Here is a 19,643-nt window from a genome sequence, read left to right on the forward strand (position 1 = left end):
GCCGGCACATTAAGAATAATGCAACCATCTCTCTACCTCTATGCAATAGGATTCTCTTTCTGACTCTATTTTGTATATTACTTCAACTGTCACACTGATAACCATTTGTAACACATAACACTGGCAACACATTTTTTAAAAGCAGCAAAATGCGAGAAAGTGGTTGCAGTAGCAAAGGATAGCAATAAAGTTTGATTACATTAATAACACATAATGCAACTATTTTACATTCACATCAAGCATACATCCTATTGTAAACTGTCTATCACTATTAATTTTCAGGGTTACTGATACATTATGCGGATAACCAGTGGAAACGGAGAAAAGTCAGTGTAAGCCGCCTTCGTGCGTAACAAAATTAATGGCACGATTTACACGTTGGAATTTACAAGCTACGTTAATTTACTCTTAAATAATGTATACCCTTTAGCTGCTTAGCTCACACTTTGCTGTATGTAGCCGCGTTAACTGTATTAATGGTTTCATGTAAGTAACCAATGGGGATTGACATTTCATGTCTATCTCACATCTCTAATGCAATTTGTCTCTTTAAAATTTCATACTTTTCCGGTTATTATACTTTCTCATCCTTAAAGACAAGTTGCTGATATTTTATGATTACAGCAATCATCTCATCTAATTGCTAGTCCGATATTCTAACTTGGTATTACTTTGCAAGGCTCTATTGAACAATGTAAAGGTAAGCTAGATATTTTGTGTATTTCCACTTAAACTCGACCTGTTTATACTGTCTCAATATTATCCTTTCTAATTTTGCTAAATTAGATTATAGGGTTTGCTGTCTAAATCCACCTTTATTACGTATACTGCTACTTTTAGGATAATACAAAACCATCTTTTGCTTCTTTACACGCTTCACATATTAAGAGTAATGCAATGCTACCGATGTGAACAGTTCAATTGCTCTTCTTACATTTAGCTGGTGTCTCTCTGCTATAGGAAACTGAATTTGTATTACAACGATAACTCATCTAATATCAGTCCACTCAGTGCTACCGGGATAACTTTTTCATTTAGAGTAATGAAATGATTTCTCAGTCATTTTGAAGCTACTGCAAAAAACGCTTCCGATCTCTTTTCAACTGCAATACTTAAGCTCTGCAATATAAAGGAATATTTAGCTGCTTAGCTCAAACTTTGCTGTACGTAGCCGTGTTAACTTTATTAATGGTTACCAATGGGGATTGACATTTCATCTCTAATTCACATTCACATTTCTAATGCAGTTTGTCTTTTTGCCATGTCATCCTCTGCCAGTTATTTTCCTTTCTTATCCTTATGCTATATTTGGGGTATATTTACTACATTATTAAAGACACGTAATGAACCCGATTGATAAAAACCTACACACGTCGTTGCTGTCATTTCCTGTATTTCCACTTAAACTCGACTTGTATATACTGTCTCAATATTAATCTGTGTTATTTTGCTATATATATTATTAGAATAACCAGATTACGATCTCTATATCCTGGTAAACCAACTCACACAAAACCATCTTATTTCTACCTTACACGCAGCAATAAATATTAAGATATTAACATTTAACCGGTATCTCTCTGCAATAGTAAACGGAATGGGTAGATCACTCATCTAATATCAGTCTTCTCAGTGCTACCGGAACAACTTTTACATTTAGAGTAATGCAACGATTTCTCAGTTTTATGAAGCTACTGCAACTAACGCTTTGGATTTCTTTCCTGTTAAATTACGCTCTGCAATATTAAGCCATGTAAATTGTCCTATTGGTCTACTAACAATGCTATGTATAATAATACAAATCTTTCAAAAGCAATATCGTCTCACTACAATACTTACACTCTGCATAATAAATATGATTAATGCGACTAATGCTAATAATAAAGTCGTCTAAAACTCGGCTATAGGTAGAGAATAAAACTATCTTACATCAAAATAAACCATGTACTGCCAAACCAATAACGGCCAATTACTTAACGTCTATCAGTCAATGACTTAACAAAATAAACTTAGCACTCTTTTGCTCTATTTTTTATATATGTAGTTCTCTACATTAACTGTCACATTGATATCACCACTGACAACACACTACTGACCTTTTAACAGCACCAAATATGAAAAAAGCACTGTAACTCTTTACATGATTTAGATGTAGTTGCATTAGCAAAAAATAAAATCATGTCTTCTGTACACGCTAGCCTTTCTGTATACAGTAATCTTTCTGTGTACACCAGTCCCTCTATATAGACTAGCCTCTCTGTCTTCTGTATACACGTGCCCGTAACCTATATACACTAGCCTGCCTTCTTTTTACAATAGTCTCGGTGTCCCAGCCTCTCTGCATACACTAGCCTCACTGAATTCCCCAGACTCTCTTCTGTATACACAAGCCTATCTGTAAACAATAGCTTGTCATCTGTACACACTAGCCTCTCTGTATACACTATCCATTCTTCTGTATACACCAGGCTCAGGGGAATAACATTAGCCTATCTGTATTACCTTGTTTGACTTTTCTGATTTCTGTTTCTTTTCTAGGGTCTACCTCGCCGTATACCCAAGCCAATCTTATTACCCCAGCCTCATTCCAATTATAATAGCCTCACTGTATACCCCAGGCAGTCTTGTGTTGGGTTTTTTCAGTCTGCTCAGCCATCTTCTTGTAGGGTTCTTCGGGTCAGCCCTTGCTCCCTTTTCCCCACGTATCCTCTCATTCACAAGAAGTTCATTCTCATGTCTGGGTTACCTTGGGCATCAGGCTCATCCTATCCTTCACGGGACATTCATTTGGGTTTGCGTAGCTTGCAGGCTCTTAAGGGGTTCCTTCTCATCTTCAGGTCAAGAGTCGGTGGGTTCTACTCTCACAGCGGTAACTTACAGTTGGCGTTTGGGCATATGTCATTTTATGGATGGGATCTTTACCTTTCCTTTTCCACCTATACTTGTGTCTTTTTGCCCTCTTTTCAAGCATACTGACCATCCAGGCCATGGCACACCTCAGGCCTTGGTTCTTAACCACTACAATACAGGGCACTTTCGCCCCCTTCCTTCCCAGCCCAATTTTCAGCTTTCATCGCTCTAGCGCTTTCAGTGACAATTGCGCGGTCATGCTACACTGTACCCAAATGAAATTTTTATCATTTTGTTCGCACAAATAGAGATTTATTTTGGTGGTATTTATTCACGACTCCGTTTTTTATTTTTTGCGATATAAGCGCAAAAAAGCGGAAATTTGGAAAAAAAACAATATTTTCTTTTTTCTATTTTAAAAGAAATCCAATAAAATCAAATTTTGTCATAAATTTAAGCCAAAATGTATTCTGCTACATGTTTTTGGTAAAAAAAAATCCGTTAAGTGTATAATAATTGGTTTGTGTGATCACGGACATATGTACGCAAATGATCATGTACATATGTGTGCAGGTGATCACGTACATATGTGTGCACATAATCATTGGGACAAGTGATTTTAGTGGGACATATGTGGGGGACATGTTTTTATTATTAGGGACATGTGTTTTTATTTTTTGGGGACATGTGTGTTATGGGGACATATGTGGGGACTGTGTTTACACTGTGTGGTGTGTTGTGTGTTTACACTAGACTGAAGATCAGTGAGTAAAAAGCTGTAAAAAACAGCTCATACTCACTGATCATCAGCCGGCTGCAGCAATCTACTCTCCTCTCCTCAGTGATGACTTCTGTGTGAGGAGAGGAGGAGCCGATTGCCTAGCAACCGGCTGTTTGTTTACATCACATGACGGCCGTGATTGGACACGGCCGTCATGTGATCAGGAGGGCCAATCACAGAGCCCTGATTGACATTCCTGAACGTCCTATCAGAAGTAGACGGCTCCCACCCGGCCGTATATGTGCATTGGCCGGGTGGGAAGTGGTTAAGTAATATCGCATTTCCCACTTGAAGACTCCGATTACAAGTGGGAAGGCTGGCCGCAGGCCAGCCCGTATTTGTGGGAGGAGTCTGAGGGACTATTAAACCCTCCTCCTCTGCCAGGGCCAGGGTTGGTGTTTTCTAGGGAGAGAGAGACCGGGTTACACAGACTTGCTAGTGTATACAGACGGAATAGTGTATACAGAAGACCAGCTAGTTTATACAGAGAGGCTAATGTGTACAAAAGACAGGCTAGATTATACAGAAGAACGTACTGGATATGCAGAGATGGAGGTGAGGTTATACAGAGGGAGAGGCTGTTTTACACAAAGAGGCTAGTGTGTGCAGACTTGCTAAAGTATACGGACAGACTAGTGTATACAGAGAGGCTATTTTAAACAGAGAGACTAGGGAAAACAGAGAGGCTAGTGTACAGAGACAAGCTGACAGTGAGGCCGGGGTATAATGAGAAGCTAAGTTATACAGTAGACAGGCTAGTTTATATAAAAGACAAAATTGGGTAAACAGAATACAGGCTGGGGTATAATGAGAGGCAAGATTATACATAGAGGCTAGGGTATAAAGATGTATACAGAAAGGCGGGGTATACCGAGAGACTATGTGTATAAAAGACAAGCTAGGGACGGACTAGTGTATACAGAAGACCGGCTAGTTGATACAGAGAGGCTAATGTGTACAAAAGACAGGCTAATGTATACAGATAGGCTAGATTATACAGAAGAACATCCTGGGTATGCAGAGAGCTCAGCTTCAAGGGATGGCCAACGTGAGTAATATGAGTGAGACTCCTCACCCCCCCCCCACCTACCAGATCTGACTTTCATCCCCTTGCCCTCTCTGCCCCGGTCATCTGGTGGCAGTTTTATGCACTCCCTGGCCCCCACCCATTCATAATCCTTACCGACCTTTCCTTCCGCTGCTCACAGGAACACACTGGATGACTTGTCTAATTAACCAACTTGTACAAGACACCGCTATCCTCCTGTCTGACACCGGTCCCCATTGGAGGCGTTACCCCTCACTGTTTGGCTGGTCCCTGCCTCCCCCTGGATGCTCCACATATACCCCGACAACATTGTCGGAGGGGCACCACTTGACAGGTGGCATCTCCCATTGGAGGAAGGGATGATGGCCCCAACCCCTTGGCAGCAGGTTCTTTCATGTACAGACCAGGGCGGCTCATCTTGCCTTCTGGAGTCTTGACCTTAGAGGGGGGAGTTGCACTTTGGGGGGTCTAAGTGATACCTAGTGCGCTGTACTGGAAGGGCTTGACATTCCTGCATATGTGTCCCCTCTCCCTGGTTGCGCCCCTCGTCCCCCCCTCTGGCCCCCACCTACTCTTTGCCGACATTGCCTTCTGCAGCTTTCGGGGACACCCTGGATGACTTACTTATTGAGCCTATTGGTGCGAGACACTGCTTCCCTCCAGTTTGACTCTGGACCCCCCTGGAGGATTTACCCCTTACTGTTTTGGCGGTCCCAGCCTCCCTCTGGATGCTCTACACAGCCCCCGATGGTGATGCAGGAGAGACACTAATTGGCGGGCACCAGAACTGCTGCTCGGGTGAAGTCTCCCGTTGGATGGAGGGATGGTGGCCCCAGCCCCTTGCCTGCCGGATTCTCCATGCACCGACCAGGGCTGCTCCTCTTTCATCTTCATGTGGTGACCATGGAGGGGAGGAGTTGAAACTTATGGGGTCCGGGTGGTTGCTGGTGTGAGCACGCTAAAGGACTTGACCTTTCCGCATGTTTGTCCCCTCTCCTTTGCTGCCCCTCCTTCCCTCCCCCCTTCCCTCCCTTACCCCCTTCCCTTCCCTCCCCCCTTCCCTCCCCCATTTCACTCCCCCTTTCCCCCCTTACCCCCCTCTTTTCCCCCTTCCCTCCCCCTTTTCCCCTGGGGCGTGGATGGAGGAGAGGGGGTAAGGGGAGGACAATCTGCCAAAGAGAGAAATACATTTGTTCGGGGGCTGCATGTACTTTTGGGGTATGGGACGGGGGGTGGTGGATCCCATTCTGTGATGCCTTTTCTGTTGTGACGGGCTCCCTCGTGCATGCCTACATTTAGGGCGAGCTGAGGAGACCCCTCAGTGCTGACAGTTCTATGCTCTACCTCTGTTTTAATTATACTATTGTTTTTTGGTTCTATGATGTTACTGATTGTCTTTTATTTGCATACCGGTATCAGACGTGACATTTACCACTGCCGGGACTGGGGGGACTGGGATCCGGGGGCTCCCTCTCCGACCTGTCTACCCACCAACCCAAGTAGGACGGCGCTTTAAACCCAGTGTACATCTGGTAAACGCTATAGCATAATTGTGCTGTTTTAGTATACAATTCCTGTACTGTTGAGTGCGGACAACCCTTAATTTCCCTCTCCCCCTGGGGTTGAGGTGCCCGGCCTCTTTTTCCCCTTACCTTTCCTTCCATTTGCCCTTCCTTTTTCCCCCTTAGTTCCCGCCATCCATTACCTACCCAATACCTACCTTGGTTCAACTTTCTTTGCTTTTCTCGGACGTCCCCCTTCCCCTCCCCGAGGACCGATGGCAGACTCAGTCAAGGTCACCTCTCTAAACGTTAAGGGACTGAACTCCTCTGAAAAACGGTGGATCCTCCTGTGAGAACTGAAGACTTCCTGTACTGATGTGGCCTTTATACAAGAAACACATTTTAAAAATACTAGCCTCCCCTTTCTACAGTCAAGATCCTTCGCTAAGGTCTACCACTCTACTAACCCCTCCTCTAAGACCAAGGGAATCTCCATTCTGATCTCTAGCAGGCTCCCCTCGGTTCTCCAGGATTCTCTGGTGGACCCTGGGGGCCGATATCTTTTTCTTAGGGGCCACATTGGAGAGCTCCTTTTTACATTTGCCACTGTGTACGCTCCCAATGATCACCAAGACACATTCCTCAGAACTACCCTGCACAGATGATGTGACTTTCGGGAGGGCCAGTTGATATTAGGTGGGGACTTTAATGTCCCCTTTCGCCATCAGTTGACACTTCTGCCTCTTGCTCCTCGCTCCTCATTTACTCTAGAAAGCGGATTACTAAGTGCTTACTGAATGACCAATTAGTTGATATCTGGTGTCTGCAACACTCCGGGGAAAGGGACTACTCTTTTTGCTCTTCCCCTCACAAATCATACTTGAGGATAGACTTCTTCTTGATTCCACATGACCAACTGCACTTGGTGAGCTCTTCCTCCATCGGCCATATTACTTGGTCTGACCACGCTCCTGTAGCCCTTACCTACACCCTCTCTAGGAACCCCTCACCTAGGACTCTATTCTGGCACCTTAATGAGAGCCTCCTCCAGATACCGGAAGTTTTAGCAGATGTGACCAGGGAATTGGACCTTTATTTCCAAGAAAACTAAACGCAGGACTGTGACCCGGGGATAATTTGGGAGGCTCACAAGTCAGTACTCCGCAGGGTACTTATCAGGCACGGGGCACGCATCAAACGAACACAGAAGGAACAAATTGCTAATCTGTTTTGTGAACTTGCCTCTGTGGAAGCGAAACATAAACATGCCCCCTCACGGACCTTAGAGATTGAATTGGGGACACTCCGTACCCAGATTACTGACCTACTCCATTATAAAGCGAAAGCAGTACTCCAGTTTTGTCGTAAACTGATGTAGGAATCAGGGGACAAATGCGGAAAAATCTTTGCCAGGTCAGTAAAGGAGTTGAAATCTGCCTCTTACATACAACAGTTGATAGATGAGAATGGCCAGAGGGGCTCTACCCCAACCCAAATAGCCAAAGTCTTTGAAAAATGCTACTCTGATCTCTACAACCTGCCCGATTCAGGGTCCGGACAGGACAATATAGACAGATATGTAACCGGTTCTGGTCTACCAACCCGATCACACTGGAAGAAGTCCAGATGGCCGTGGGACCTCCGAAGGTGGGTAAGGCTCCGGGCCCTGACGGATATACCGCACAATACTATAAGACCTTCCTCCCTATTCTCGGCCCGCGCTTGGTGAATTTATTGAATACTCTGAGCTTGAATGGGGATTTTCCTGAGCATACCCTTAGAGCCCACATCTCGTTGATACCTAAGGAGGGCAAAGACCCGGGCCTATGTGGGAGCTACAGACCAATTTCCCTCCTAAATTCGGTCCTAAAACGATTCTCTAAAATCCTTGCCACGTGATTGGCACAGCACTTGCAGTCCCTTATACATATTGACCAGTTAGGTTTTATTCCCACCAGGGAAGATAGGGACAACACCATTAAGGTGCTTACCCTGGTCCATAAAGCAAAGTCACCTGGGACCCCTTGTCTTTTCGTGAGTACTGATGCCGAGAAGGCTTTTGATCGGGTCAAATGGACATTCATGTTCTCGGTCCTTCGCCATATAGGTCTGAGTGAACGGATGTTGGCATGGATAAGTAAGATATACTCACGCCCTTCAGCTCAACTCAAAGCGAATGGGGTGCTCTCATCTCCCCTTGACATCGGGAATGGGACCAGACAGGGTTGCCCCCTGTCGCCCCAGTTATTCGCACTGTCATTGGAACCCTTTCTCTCCACAATTCGACAAAACTCAGACATAACGCGACTCCAAATCGGTACTATTGACATCTGCCTACGTAGATGACATGCTGTTCTCGTTGACGAATCCCAGAGTTTCCTTGCCAAATCTCCTTCGGGAATTCCAGATATACGGGATACTTCTTGAAATCAGAGGCCATGGGGGTCGAAGTCCGCCCGCAAACGTTACTAGACTTGTAGTCCAATTTTCGATTTAAATGGACCCATACAGCCCTTAAGTACTTAGGTACTTACATTCCACAGGACAACGCGCGTACGTTTATGTTGAACTTCCCCCCACCCCTTGTCACTAAGATCCGCAGTTTGCTTCACGGGTGGCATTCTGGCCTCCATTCCTGGTTCAGGAGATGCAATCTCATTAAAATGAACATACTCCCTAAATTTACCTATCTTTTCCAAGCTCTCCCGATCCAGATTCCAGTCCCGTTTTTTAAGCAAGCTCAATCCCTGCTCACTCAATTTAACTGGGCCCACAAAAATCCCAGATTTAAGTGGTCACAGCTGACATTGTCTAAACAACAGGGAGGGTTGGTTCTCCCTGACTTGCGATGCTACTACCTGGCCTCCCATCTGGGGCGTGTATTGGACTGGAATGGAAACAAACTTTCTAAGCTCTGGGTGCTACTAGGACAATCTCACTCCCAAATTCCGCTAAGAAGCACCATGTGGTGCTATAAGGATTTACCCACAGAATTGACGTCACATCCCACTATAGGGGCTTCATTGAAAGTCAGTCACCTGATTGCTACCCAAAACACACTCACGTCTTTGACTTCCCCCCTATTCCCTATACGTGGCCATCCGAACTTGGAACCGGGGACCCACTTAGAAATTCCAACCTAGACCATGCGTCTAAATTCGTCATTGATGGAAAATGACCTTCTTTCTCAACCCTAACAGATCCGACAGGGCTTTTCCAAATGCCTTTTTGGAGAGCGGCGCAACAACATCATTTTTTCCATTCCATCCCCAATACTCAAACTTTCGCACGCCCTCAGACGGAGTTTGAGGCTCTATGCAGGAGCAAAGGCCCTTTGGTCCACATTCTCTCTCAAACAGATCACCCACACTTAACCTGCCTGTCCAACTGGGAAAAGGACCTTAATTGCTCGTTTTCCCCAGCACAGAGACAACGCATTATCACTTTGACTCTCAAAACCTCGCTGTGCACGAAGATACAGGAGACAAATTTTAAACTTCTCACCAGGTGGTATTTGACACCATCAAAGCTGCATAAATAATTCCCCTCTTCCTCGAACATATGCTGGAGGTGTGGAGAAGAAGAGGGCACGTTGATCCACATTTTTTGGTCCTGCCCCAGCTTGGTGGACTTCTGGACAGCGATCCGATGCATAACACAAAAATTCACAGACTTCTCCATCCCGGAAGAGGCTGCATTCTTTCTCTTGCACCATTGACAGATTCCCATTAAGAAGTACAAAAAAATAAATTTTACGGCATGTGATAAATGCGGCGAAATCCTGCATCCCTCTCTATTGGAAAAAATGTTCCCCCCCTTTCATTACTCACTGGCTTAGGAAAATAGAGGACATTAAAAAAAATGGAGGACTTGATCCTCACATCACAAGGTAAAGAAGAATTTTTTAAACAAACCTGGGACATCTGGAATACCTTTATATTCTCGCTGGAAGGATGTCGCCTGCTATCACCTTAATGCTCTGAGCTTTCCTTGACTGGCCCCTTGGACAGTGGCTGCCATTGTGTCTCGTCCCCTCTTCTCCTTTCCTGATCTTTCACCCCTTCTCTTTTCTGCCTTCCTCCCCTATCTCTCACCCCCTCCACCCACTCTCTCTTTTGGAAAAAGTGGAAAATTGGGAATGACGGCCCCACCCCCCCTCTGGATGGATTATGCCGGAGGGACCTGGGGTTTGTGTGACCCTGGATCTTGGTACAGTACTTTATCCGTGCCTTGAATCATTATGATTGATGGAAGGCAGACTCACAGTTGCGAATATACCTGTATCAAGTATTGTTCAGCTGCTTTTTGCTCTGTATTTCTCTGTTGCATTATGTACTCGGGGGACCGTCTTCCCCTGTTTGGAGAAAAAATTATATTTGAAAAAAAAAAAGAAGCCTACGACACTTGGTATTCCCAGGCGGTCTCCCATCCAGGCATTAACCAGGCCCGACCCTGCTTAGCCTCCAAGATCAGACGAGATGGAACAGATTCAGGGGGATGTGGCCGTAGCCAATAACTTCAGGCACTCTCAACTCTCTTGACAAACGCCAAGATGATCACCTTGGGAAAAAAAAAAAAAAAAAACAAGTCAACACCAACATAAAAAGAAGTCTACAGCACCTAGTATTCCCAGGTGGTCTCTCATCCAGGTATTAACAAGGCCCGACCCTGTTTAGTCTCTGAGATCAGACGAGATCTGGTGCTTTCAGGGTTATGTGGCCATAGGCAAGCTCTTCAGGCACTCTCAACCCTCTTGACAAACACCAAGATGGTCACCTTGGTAAACAAACAAAACAAAAACAAGTCAACGCCAACAACATAAAAAGAAGCCTACAGCACCTAGTATTCCCAGGTTGTCTCCAATCCAGGTACTAGCAAGGCCCAACCCTGTTTAGCCTCTGAGATCAGAGGAGATCGGGCGCTTTCAGGGTTATGTGCCCATATGCAATCTCTTTGGGCACTCTCAACCCTCTTGACAAATGCCAAGATAGTCACCTTGAGATACAAGCGAAAAAAGACAGGTCAATGTCAACAACATAAAAAGAAGAATACGGCACCTAGTATTCCAACGCCATCTCCCATCCAGGTACTAACTAGGCCCAACCCTTCTTAGCCTCAGAGATAAGAAGAGCTAGGGCTTTTTCAGTGTGATGCTGCTGTAAGCGATCTCTTTGGGCACCTCTCAACCCTCTTGACAAATGCCAAGATGGTCACCTTGGGAAACAAGCGGAAAAAAACAAACGAATCAACGCCAACAACATAAAAAGAAGCCTACAATAACTGGTATTCCCAGGTGGTCTCCCATCCAGGTACTAACCAGGCCTGACTATTCTTAGCCTCCAAGATCAGACAAGATTGGGTGCTTTCAGAGTGATGTGGCCATAGGCAATCTCTTCAGGCACCCTCAACCCTCTTGACAAACACCAAGATGGTGACCTTGGGAAACAAGCTAAAAAAAACAGGTCAACGCCAACAACATAAAAAGAAGCCTACGACACCTGGTATTCCCAGGCGGTCTCCCATCCGCGTACTAACAAGGCCTGATTCTTCTTAGCCTCCAACATCAAATGAGATCGGGTGCTTTCAGGGTGATGTGCCCGTAGGCAATCCCTTCAGGCACTTTCAACCCTCTTGACAAACGCCAAGATGGTCACCTTGGGAATCAAGCAACAACTTAAAAAAAAAGCCTATGGCATTGAGAAATCCCAGGCGGTCTCCCATCCAGGTACTAACCAGGTCCCAACCCTGCTTAGCCTCTGAGATCAAATGAGATTGGGCTCCTTCAGGGTGATGCAGCCATAGTAGATTTTTTCAGGCACGCTCAACCCTCTTGACAAACGCCAAGATGGTCACCTTGGGAAGCAAACAAAAAATCAAGTCAACGCCAACAACATAAAAAGAAGCCTACAGCACCTAGTATTCCCAGGCGGTCTCCCATCCAGGTATTAACAAGGCACGACCCTTTCTAGCCTCTGAGATCAGAGGAGATTGGGTGCTTTCAGGGTGATGTGCCCATAGGCAATCTCTTTGGGCACTCTCATCCCTCTTGAAAAATGCCAAGATAGTCACCCTGGGAAACAAGCGAAAAAAAACAGGTCAACGCCAACAACATGAAAAGAAGAATACGGCACCTGGTATTCCAAGGCCGTCTCCCATTCAAGTACTAACTAGGCCCAACCCTTCTTAGCCTCCGAGATCAGAAGAGATAGGGTGCTTTCAGGGTGATGCTGCTGTAAGCGATCTCTTTAAGCACTCTCTACCCTCTTGACAAATGCCAAGATGATCACTTTGGGAAACAAGCGAAAAAAAACAGGTCAACACCAACAACATAAAAAGAAGCCTGCGGCATCTGGAAAACCCAGGCGGTCTCCCATCCAGGTACAAACCAGGCCCAACCCTGCTTAGCCTCTGAGACCAGACGAGATTGGGTGCTTTAAGGGTGTTGTGGCCGTAGGCAATTTCTTTGTGCACTCTCAACCCTCTTGACAAATGGCAAGATGGTCACCTTGGGAAAAAAGGGAAAAAACACAGGTCAACGCCGACAACATAATGAGAAGCCTACGGCACCTGGTATTCCCAGGCTGTCTCCCGTCCAGGTACTAACCAGGCCCATCGCTGCTTAGCCTCCAAGATCAGATGAGATTGGGCTCTCTCAGGGTGATTTGGCCGTAGGCACTCTCTTTGGGCACTCTGAAGCCTCTTGACAAAGGCCAAGATGCTCACCTTGGGAAAAAAGCTAAAAAAAACAGGTCAAAGCCAACAACATAAAAAGAAGTCTACGGCATCCGGTATTCCCAGGCGATCTCCCAATCAAGACACTAACCAGGCCAGATCCTTCTATGGCACCTGGTCTTCCCAGGCAGTCTCCCATCCAGGTACTAACCAGGCCTGACACTGCTTAGCCTCTGAAATCAGACGAGATCGGGTGCTTTCAGGGTGATGTGGCCGTAAGCATTCTCTTCAAGACACGCCCAACCCTCTTGACAAACGCCAAGATGGTCGCCTTCAGAAACAAGCGAAAAAAACAGGTCAAAGCCAACAACATAAAAAGAAGCCTATGGCACCTGGTATTCCCAGGCGGTCTCCCATCCAGGTACTAACCAGGCCTGACACTGTTTAGCCTCCGAGATCAGACGAGATTGGACGCTTTCAGGGTGATGGGGCCGTAGGTGATCTCTTCGGGCACTCTCAACCCTCTTGACAAATGCCAAGATGGTCACCTTGGGAAACAAGTGAAAAAAAAAAACAGGTCAAGGTCAATAACATAAAAAGAAGCCTACGGCACCTGTTATTCCCAGACGTTCTCCTATCCTGGTATTAACCAGGCCCAACACGGCTTAGCCTCCGAGATCAGACAAGATCGGGTGTTTTCAGGGTGATGGGGCCGTAGGTGATCTCTTTAGGCACTCTCGACCCTCTTTTTAAAAGCCAAGATGGTCACCTTGGGAAACAAGCGAAAATAAACAGGTCAACACCAACAACATAAAAAGAAGCCTACGGCACCTGGTATTCACAGATGGTCTCCCATACAGGTATTAACCAGGCCGTACACTGCTAGGCCTCTGAGATCAGATGAGATTGTGCGCTTTCAGGGTGATGTGGCCTTAGGTGTTCTATTCAGACACTTTCAACCCTCTTGACAAATGCCAAGATGGTCATCTTGGGAAAAAAGTGAAAAAAAAACAGGTCAACGCCAACAACATAGACCCTGGCGGTCTCCCATCTGACCCTGACCCTGACCCTGCTTAGCCTCTGAGATCGGGCGCTTTCAGGGTGATGTGGCCTTAGGCGAATGCTTCGGGACATACTCAAAACTCTTGACAGATGCTAAAATGGTCACCTTGGGAAACAAGCGAAAAAAAAACAGGTCAAAGCCAACAATATAAAAAGATTCCTACGGCACCTGTAATTAGGTACTATCCAGACCGGACCCTGCTTAGCCTCCGAGATCAGATGAGATCGGGCGCTTTCAGGGTGATGTGGCCGTAGGAGATTTCTTCGGGCTCTCTCAGCCCTCTTGACAAATGCCAAGATGGTCACCTTGGGAAACAAGCGGAAAAAAAAAAAAATGTCAACGCCAACAGCATAAAAAGAAGCCTACGGCACCTGGTATTCCCAGTCGGTCTCCCATCCAGTTACTAATCAGGCCCGACAATGCTTAACCTCCGAGATCAGACAAGATCGGGCACTTTCAGGGTGATTTGGCCGTAGGCACTTTCTTTGGGCACTCTCACCCTCTTGACAAACGCCAAGATGGTCATCTTGGGAAACAAGTGAAAAAAAACAGGTCAACGCCAACAACATAAAAAATAGAATTTTTATATACAGCTTACCTGTAAAATCCTTTTCTTGAGAGTACATCACGGGACACAGGAGCTTCATTACATAGTGGGTTATATAGGCACCTCTGGTGATTGGACACTGGTTAACCCCCAATTAAGGAGAATTCCTCCCCTATATTACCCCTCCCATATGGGAGGCACCTCAGTTTTGTAGCAAAGCAATAGGAAACCACGTAAAACCCAAGAGGGGTGGGAGCCCTGTGTCCCGTGATGTACTTTCAAGAAAAGGATTTTACAGGTAAGCTGTGTATAAAAATCCTATTTTCTTGATCATACATCAGGGGACACAGGAGCTTCATTACATAGTGGGATGTCCCAAAGCAATGCTCAGATTGAGGGGAGGGAGACACAGATCATAATATATAGACCGCCAAGGACCGGAGGACCTAAACTGCAGCCTGCAGTACACTGCGCCCAAAGGCGATATCCTCTTGCCCTCTGACATCCACCTGATAGAATCTGGTGAATATGTGGACTGATGACCAAGTTGCAGCCTTACAGATCTGAGCCAGGGAGGCCTGGTGATGCACTGCCCAAGAAGCACTTACAGCCCTAGTTGAGTGCGCTTTCACTTGAAAAGGAGGGATCTTCCCTTTAACACTATAGGCCTGAGAAATAATCTGTCTAATCCACCATGAGAGAGTGGATTTTGATGCCACCTGACCCTTCCTAGGGCCTTCCGGCAAAATAAATAAGCAATCAGTTTTCCTTATCTGTGCAGTTGCCTGAAGATAGATACTGATTGCCCTTACCACATCCAAAGTGTGCAAAGATTCTTCTTCTGCAGACTGTGGGTCCAGAAAAAAGGATGGTAGGCTTACATCTTGATTCAAATGGAATCCTGAAACCACCTTAGGCAGAAAGGACCTGTTGGGACGCATTACCACCAGGTCCTTATGAATAATTAGATACGGTTCTTTACTGGAGAGAGCTGCTAGTTCTGACACTCTTCTAGCCGTGGATATGGCTACCAAGAAAACCAATTTTTTAGTCAAAAGAACTAACAAAGCCTGATGCAAAGGTTCAAAAGGTTGCCCCTGCAAAGCTGAGAGAACCAAATTCAGATCCCATGGGCATACCGGAGGTTTGACTGGCGGCCTTATCCGCATAGCCCCCTGGATGAAAGCCCGCACCAGGGAATGTGATGCCAGTGGTTTCTGAAAAAACACTGACAAGGCCGAAATATGCACCTTGATAGTGCTTATGGCCAAATTCATTTCTAGGCCTGACTGGAGGAAGGCCAAGATCCTGCTAATGACATACTTTCTAGGATGACATTCCCTGAGTTCACAACAGGAAACATATGCCCTCCAGATTTTGTAGTAAATAAGCCTGGAGGCCGGCTTTCTGGCATTGACCAGAGTAGAAAGGACTGGCCCCGAAAGCCCACGGTCTCTCAGAATGTGGGTCTCAGCAGCCAAACCGTCAAATTCAAACTGTGTAAAGCAGCATGGTAAATTGGACCCTGTGAGAGCAGATCTGGCCGGAGAGGGAGGATCCACGGCCTGCCTACTGCCAACTTCTAAGATTGCCCGTAGGCAATCCCTTCAGGCACTTTCAACTCTCTTGACAAACGCCAAGATGGTCACCTTGGGAATCAAGCAACAACTTAAAAAAAAAGCCTATGGCATTGAGAAATCCCAGGCGGTCTCCCATCCAGGTACTAACCAGGTCCCAACCCTGCTTAGCCTCTGAGATCAAATGAGATTGGGCTCCTTCAGGGTGATGCAGCCATAGTAGATTTTTTTCAGGCACGCTCAACCCTCTTGACAAACGCCAAGATGGTCACCTTGGGAAGCAAACAAAAAATCAAGTCAACGCCAACAACATAAAAAGAAGCCTACAGCACCTAGTATTCCCAGGCGGTCTCCCATCCAGGTATTAACAAGGCACGACCCTTTCTAGCCTCTGAGATCAGAGGAGATTGGGTGCTTTCAGGGTGATGTGCCCATAGGCAATCTCTTTGGGCACTCTCATCCCTCTTGAAAAATGCCAAGATAGTCACCCTGGGAAACAAGCGAAAAAAAACAGGTCAACGCCAACAACATGAAAAGAAGAATACGGCACCTGGTATTCCAAGGCCGTCTCCCATTCAAGTACTAACTAGGCCCAACCCTTCTTAGCCTCCGAGATCAGAAGAGATAAGGTGCTTTCAGGGTGATGCTGCTGTAAGCGATCTCTTTAAGCACTCTCTACCCTCCTGACAAATGCCAAGATGATCACTTTGGGAAACAAGCGAAAAAAAACAGGTCAACACCAACAACATAAAAAGAAGCCTGCGGCATCTGGAAAACCCAGGCGGTCTCCCATCCAGGTACAAACCAGGCCCAACCCTGCTTAGCCTCTGAGACCAGACGAGATTGGGTGCTTTAAGGGTGTTGTGGCCGTAGGCAATTTCTTTGTGCACTCTCAACCCTCTTGACAAATGGCAAGATGGTCACCTTGGGAAAAAAGGGAAAAAACACAGGTCAACGCCGACAACATAATGAGAAGCCTACGGCACCTGGTATTCCCAGGCTGTCTCCCGTCCAGGTACTAACCAGGCCCATCGCTGCTTAGCCTCCAAGATCAGATGAGATTGGGCTCTCTCAGGGTGATTTGGCCGTAGGCACTCTCTTTGGGCACTCTGAAGCCTCTTGACAAAGGCCAAGATGCTCACCTTGGGAAAAAAGCTAAAAAAAACAGGTCAAAGCCAACAACATAAAAAGAAGTCTACGGCATCCGGTATTCCCAGGCGATCTCCCAATCAAGACACTAACCAGGCCAGATCCTTCTATGGCACCTGGTCTTCCCAGGCAGTCTCCCATCCAGGTACTAACCAGGCCTGACACTGCTTAGCCTCTGAAATCAGACGAGATCGGGTGCTTTCAGGGTGATGTGGCCGTAAGCATTCTCTTCAAGACACGCCCAACCCTCTTGACAAACGCCAAGATGGTCGCCTTCAGAAACAAGCGAAAAAAACAGGTCAAAGCCAACAACATAAAAAGAAGCCTATGGCTAACCAGGCCTGACACTGTTTAGCCTCCGAGATCAGACGAGATTGGACGCTTTCAGGGTGATGGGGCCGTAGGTGATCTCTTCGGGCACTCTCAACCCTCTTGACAAATGCCAAGATGGTCACCTTGGGAAACAAGTGAAAAAAATAAAACAGGTCAAGGTCAATAACATAAAAAGAAGCCTACGGCACCTGTTATTCCCAGACGTTCTCCTATCCTGGTATTAACCAGGCCCAACACGGCTTAGCCTCCGAGATCAGACAAGATCGGGTGTTTTCAGGGTGATGGGGCCGTAGGTGATCTCTTTAGGCACTCTCGACCCTCTTTTTAAAAGCCAAGATGGTCACCTTGGGAAACAAGCGAAAATAAACAGGTCAACACCAACAACATAAAAAGAAGCCTACGGCACCTGGTATTCACAGATGGTCTCCCATACAGGTATTAACCAGGCCGTACACTGCTAGGCCTCTGAGATCAGATGAGATTGTGCGCTTTCAGGGTGATGTGGCCATAGGTGTTCTATTCAGACACTCTCAACCCTCTTGACAAATGCCAAGATGGTCATCTTGGGAAAAAAGTGAAAAAAAAACAGGTCAACGCCAACAACATAGACCCTGGCGGTCTCCCATCTGACCCTGACCCTGACCCTGCTTAGCCTCTGAGATCGGGCGCTTTCAGGGTGATGTGGCCTTAGGCGAACGCTTCGGGACATACTCAAAACTCTTGAGAGATGCTAAAATGGTCACCTTGGGAAACAAGCGAAAAAAAAACAGGTCAAAGCCAACAATATAAAAAGATTCCTACGGCACCTGTAATTAGGTACTATCCAGACCGGACCCTGCTTAGCCTCCGAGATCAGATGAGATCGGGCGCTTTCAGGGTGATGTGGCCGTAGGAGATTTCTTCGGGCTCTCTCAGCCCTCTTGACAAATGCCAAGATGGTCACCTTGGGAAACAAGCGGAAAAAAAAAAAATGTCAACGCCAACAGCATAAAAAGAAGCCTACGGCACCTGGTATTCCCAGTCGGTCTCCCATCCAGTTACTAATCAGGCCCGACAATGCTTAACCTCCGAGATCAGACAAGATCGGGCACTTTCAGGGTGATTTGGCCGTAGGCACTTTCTTTGGGCACTCTCACCCTCTTGACAAACGCCAAGATGGTCATCTTGGGAAACAAGTGAAAAAAAACAGGTCAACGCCAACAACATAAAAAATAGAATTTTTATATACAGCTTACCTGTAAAATCCTTTTCTTGAGAGTACATCACGGGACACAGGAGCTTCATTACATAGTGGGTTATATAGGCACCTCTGGTGATTGGACACTGGTTAACCCCCAATTAAGGAGAATTCCTCCCCTATATAACCCCTCCCATATGGGAGGCACCTCAGTTTTGTAGCAAAGCAATAGGAAACCACGTAAAACCCAAGAGGGGTGGGAGCCCTGTGTCCCGTGATGTACTCTCAAGAAAAGGATTTTACAGGTAAGCTGTGTATAAAAATCCTATTTTCTTGATCATACATCAGGGGACACCGGAGCTTCATTACATAGTGGGATGTCCCAAAGCAATGCTCAGATTGAGGGGAGGGAGACACAGATCATAATATATAGACCGCCAAGGACCGGAGGACCTAAACTGCAGCCTGCAGTACACTGCGCCCAAAGGCGATATCCTCTTGCCCTCTGACATCCACCTGATAGAATCTGGTGAATATGTGGACTGATGACCAAGTTGCAGCCTTACAGATCTGAGCCAGGGAGGCCTGGTGATGCACTGCCCAAGAAGCACTTACAGCCCTAGTTGAGTGCGCTTTCACTTGAAAAGGAGGGATCTTCCCTTTAACACTATAGGCCTGAGAAATAATCTGTCTAATCCACCATGAGAGAGTGGATTTTGATGCCACCTGACCCTTCCTAGGGCCTTCCGGCAAAATAAATAAGCAATCAGTTTTCCTTATCTGTGCAGTTGCCTGAAGATAGATACTGATTGCCCTTACCACATCCAAAGTGTGCAAAGATTCTTCTTCTGCAGACTGTGGGTCCAGAAAAAAGGATGGTAGGCTTACATCTTGATTCAAATGGAATCCTGAAACCACCTTAGGCAGAAAGGACCTGTTGGGAC

The 19,643-nt window shown here is 46.2% G+C and overlaps 12 pseudogenes; all 12 read right to left on the minus strand.

The window, feature by feature from the left end:
* Positions 1 to 10,789: 10,789 nt before the first annotated feature.
* LOC143999357 (5S ribosomal RNA) lies at positions 10,790 to 10,908 on the minus strand (annotated as a pseudogene).
* A 100-nt stretch (positions 10,909 to 11,008) lies between these two features.
* On the minus strand, positions 11,009 to 11,127 carry LOC143999011 (5S ribosomal RNA; annotated as a pseudogene).
* Positions 11,128 to 11,449: 322 nt separating this feature from the next.
* LOC143998877 (5S ribosomal RNA) lies at positions 11,450 to 11,568 on the minus strand (annotated as a pseudogene).
* A 1,168-nt stretch (positions 11,569 to 12,736) lies between these two features.
* LOC144000036 (5S ribosomal RNA) lies at positions 12,737 to 12,855 on the minus strand (annotated as a pseudogene).
* A 160-nt stretch (positions 12,856 to 13,015) lies between these two features.
* On the minus strand, positions 13,016 to 13,134 carry LOC143999059 (5S ribosomal RNA; annotated as a pseudogene).
* A 99-nt stretch (positions 13,135 to 13,233) lies between these two features.
* LOC143998659 (5S ribosomal RNA) lies at positions 13,234 to 13,352 on the minus strand (annotated as a pseudogene).
* Positions 13,353 to 13,454: 102 nt separating this feature from the next.
* LOC143999293 (5S ribosomal RNA) lies at positions 13,455 to 13,573 on the minus strand (annotated as a pseudogene).
* Positions 13,574 to 14,275: 702 nt separating this feature from the next.
* On the minus strand, positions 14,276 to 14,394 carry LOC143999964 (5S ribosomal RNA; annotated as a pseudogene).
* A 2,620-nt stretch (positions 14,395 to 17,014) lies between these two features.
* Positions 17,015 to 17,133, minus strand: LOC144000038 (5S ribosomal RNA; annotated as a pseudogene).
* A 160-nt stretch (positions 17,134 to 17,293) lies between these two features.
* Positions 17,294 to 17,412, minus strand: LOC143999060 (5S ribosomal RNA; annotated as a pseudogene).
* Positions 17,413 to 17,698: 286 nt separating this feature from the next.
* Positions 17,699 to 17,817, minus strand: LOC143999294 (5S ribosomal RNA; annotated as a pseudogene).
* Positions 17,818 to 18,518: 701 nt separating this feature from the next.
* Positions 18,519 to 18,637, minus strand: LOC143999965 (5S ribosomal RNA; annotated as a pseudogene).
* Between the last annotated feature and the right edge of the window lie 1,006 nt (positions 18,638 to 19,643).

This window comes from Lithobates pipiens, unplaced genomic scaffold, assembly GCF_037356315.1.
Source record: "Lithobates pipiens isolate NorthernLeopardFrog02 unplaced genomic scaffold, aLitPip1_a1.2 Scaffold_19, whole genome shotgun sequence".
In the NCBI taxonomy this organism is placed as follows: Eukaryota; Metazoa; Chordata; class Amphibia; order Anura; family Ranidae; genus Lithobates; species Lithobates pipiens.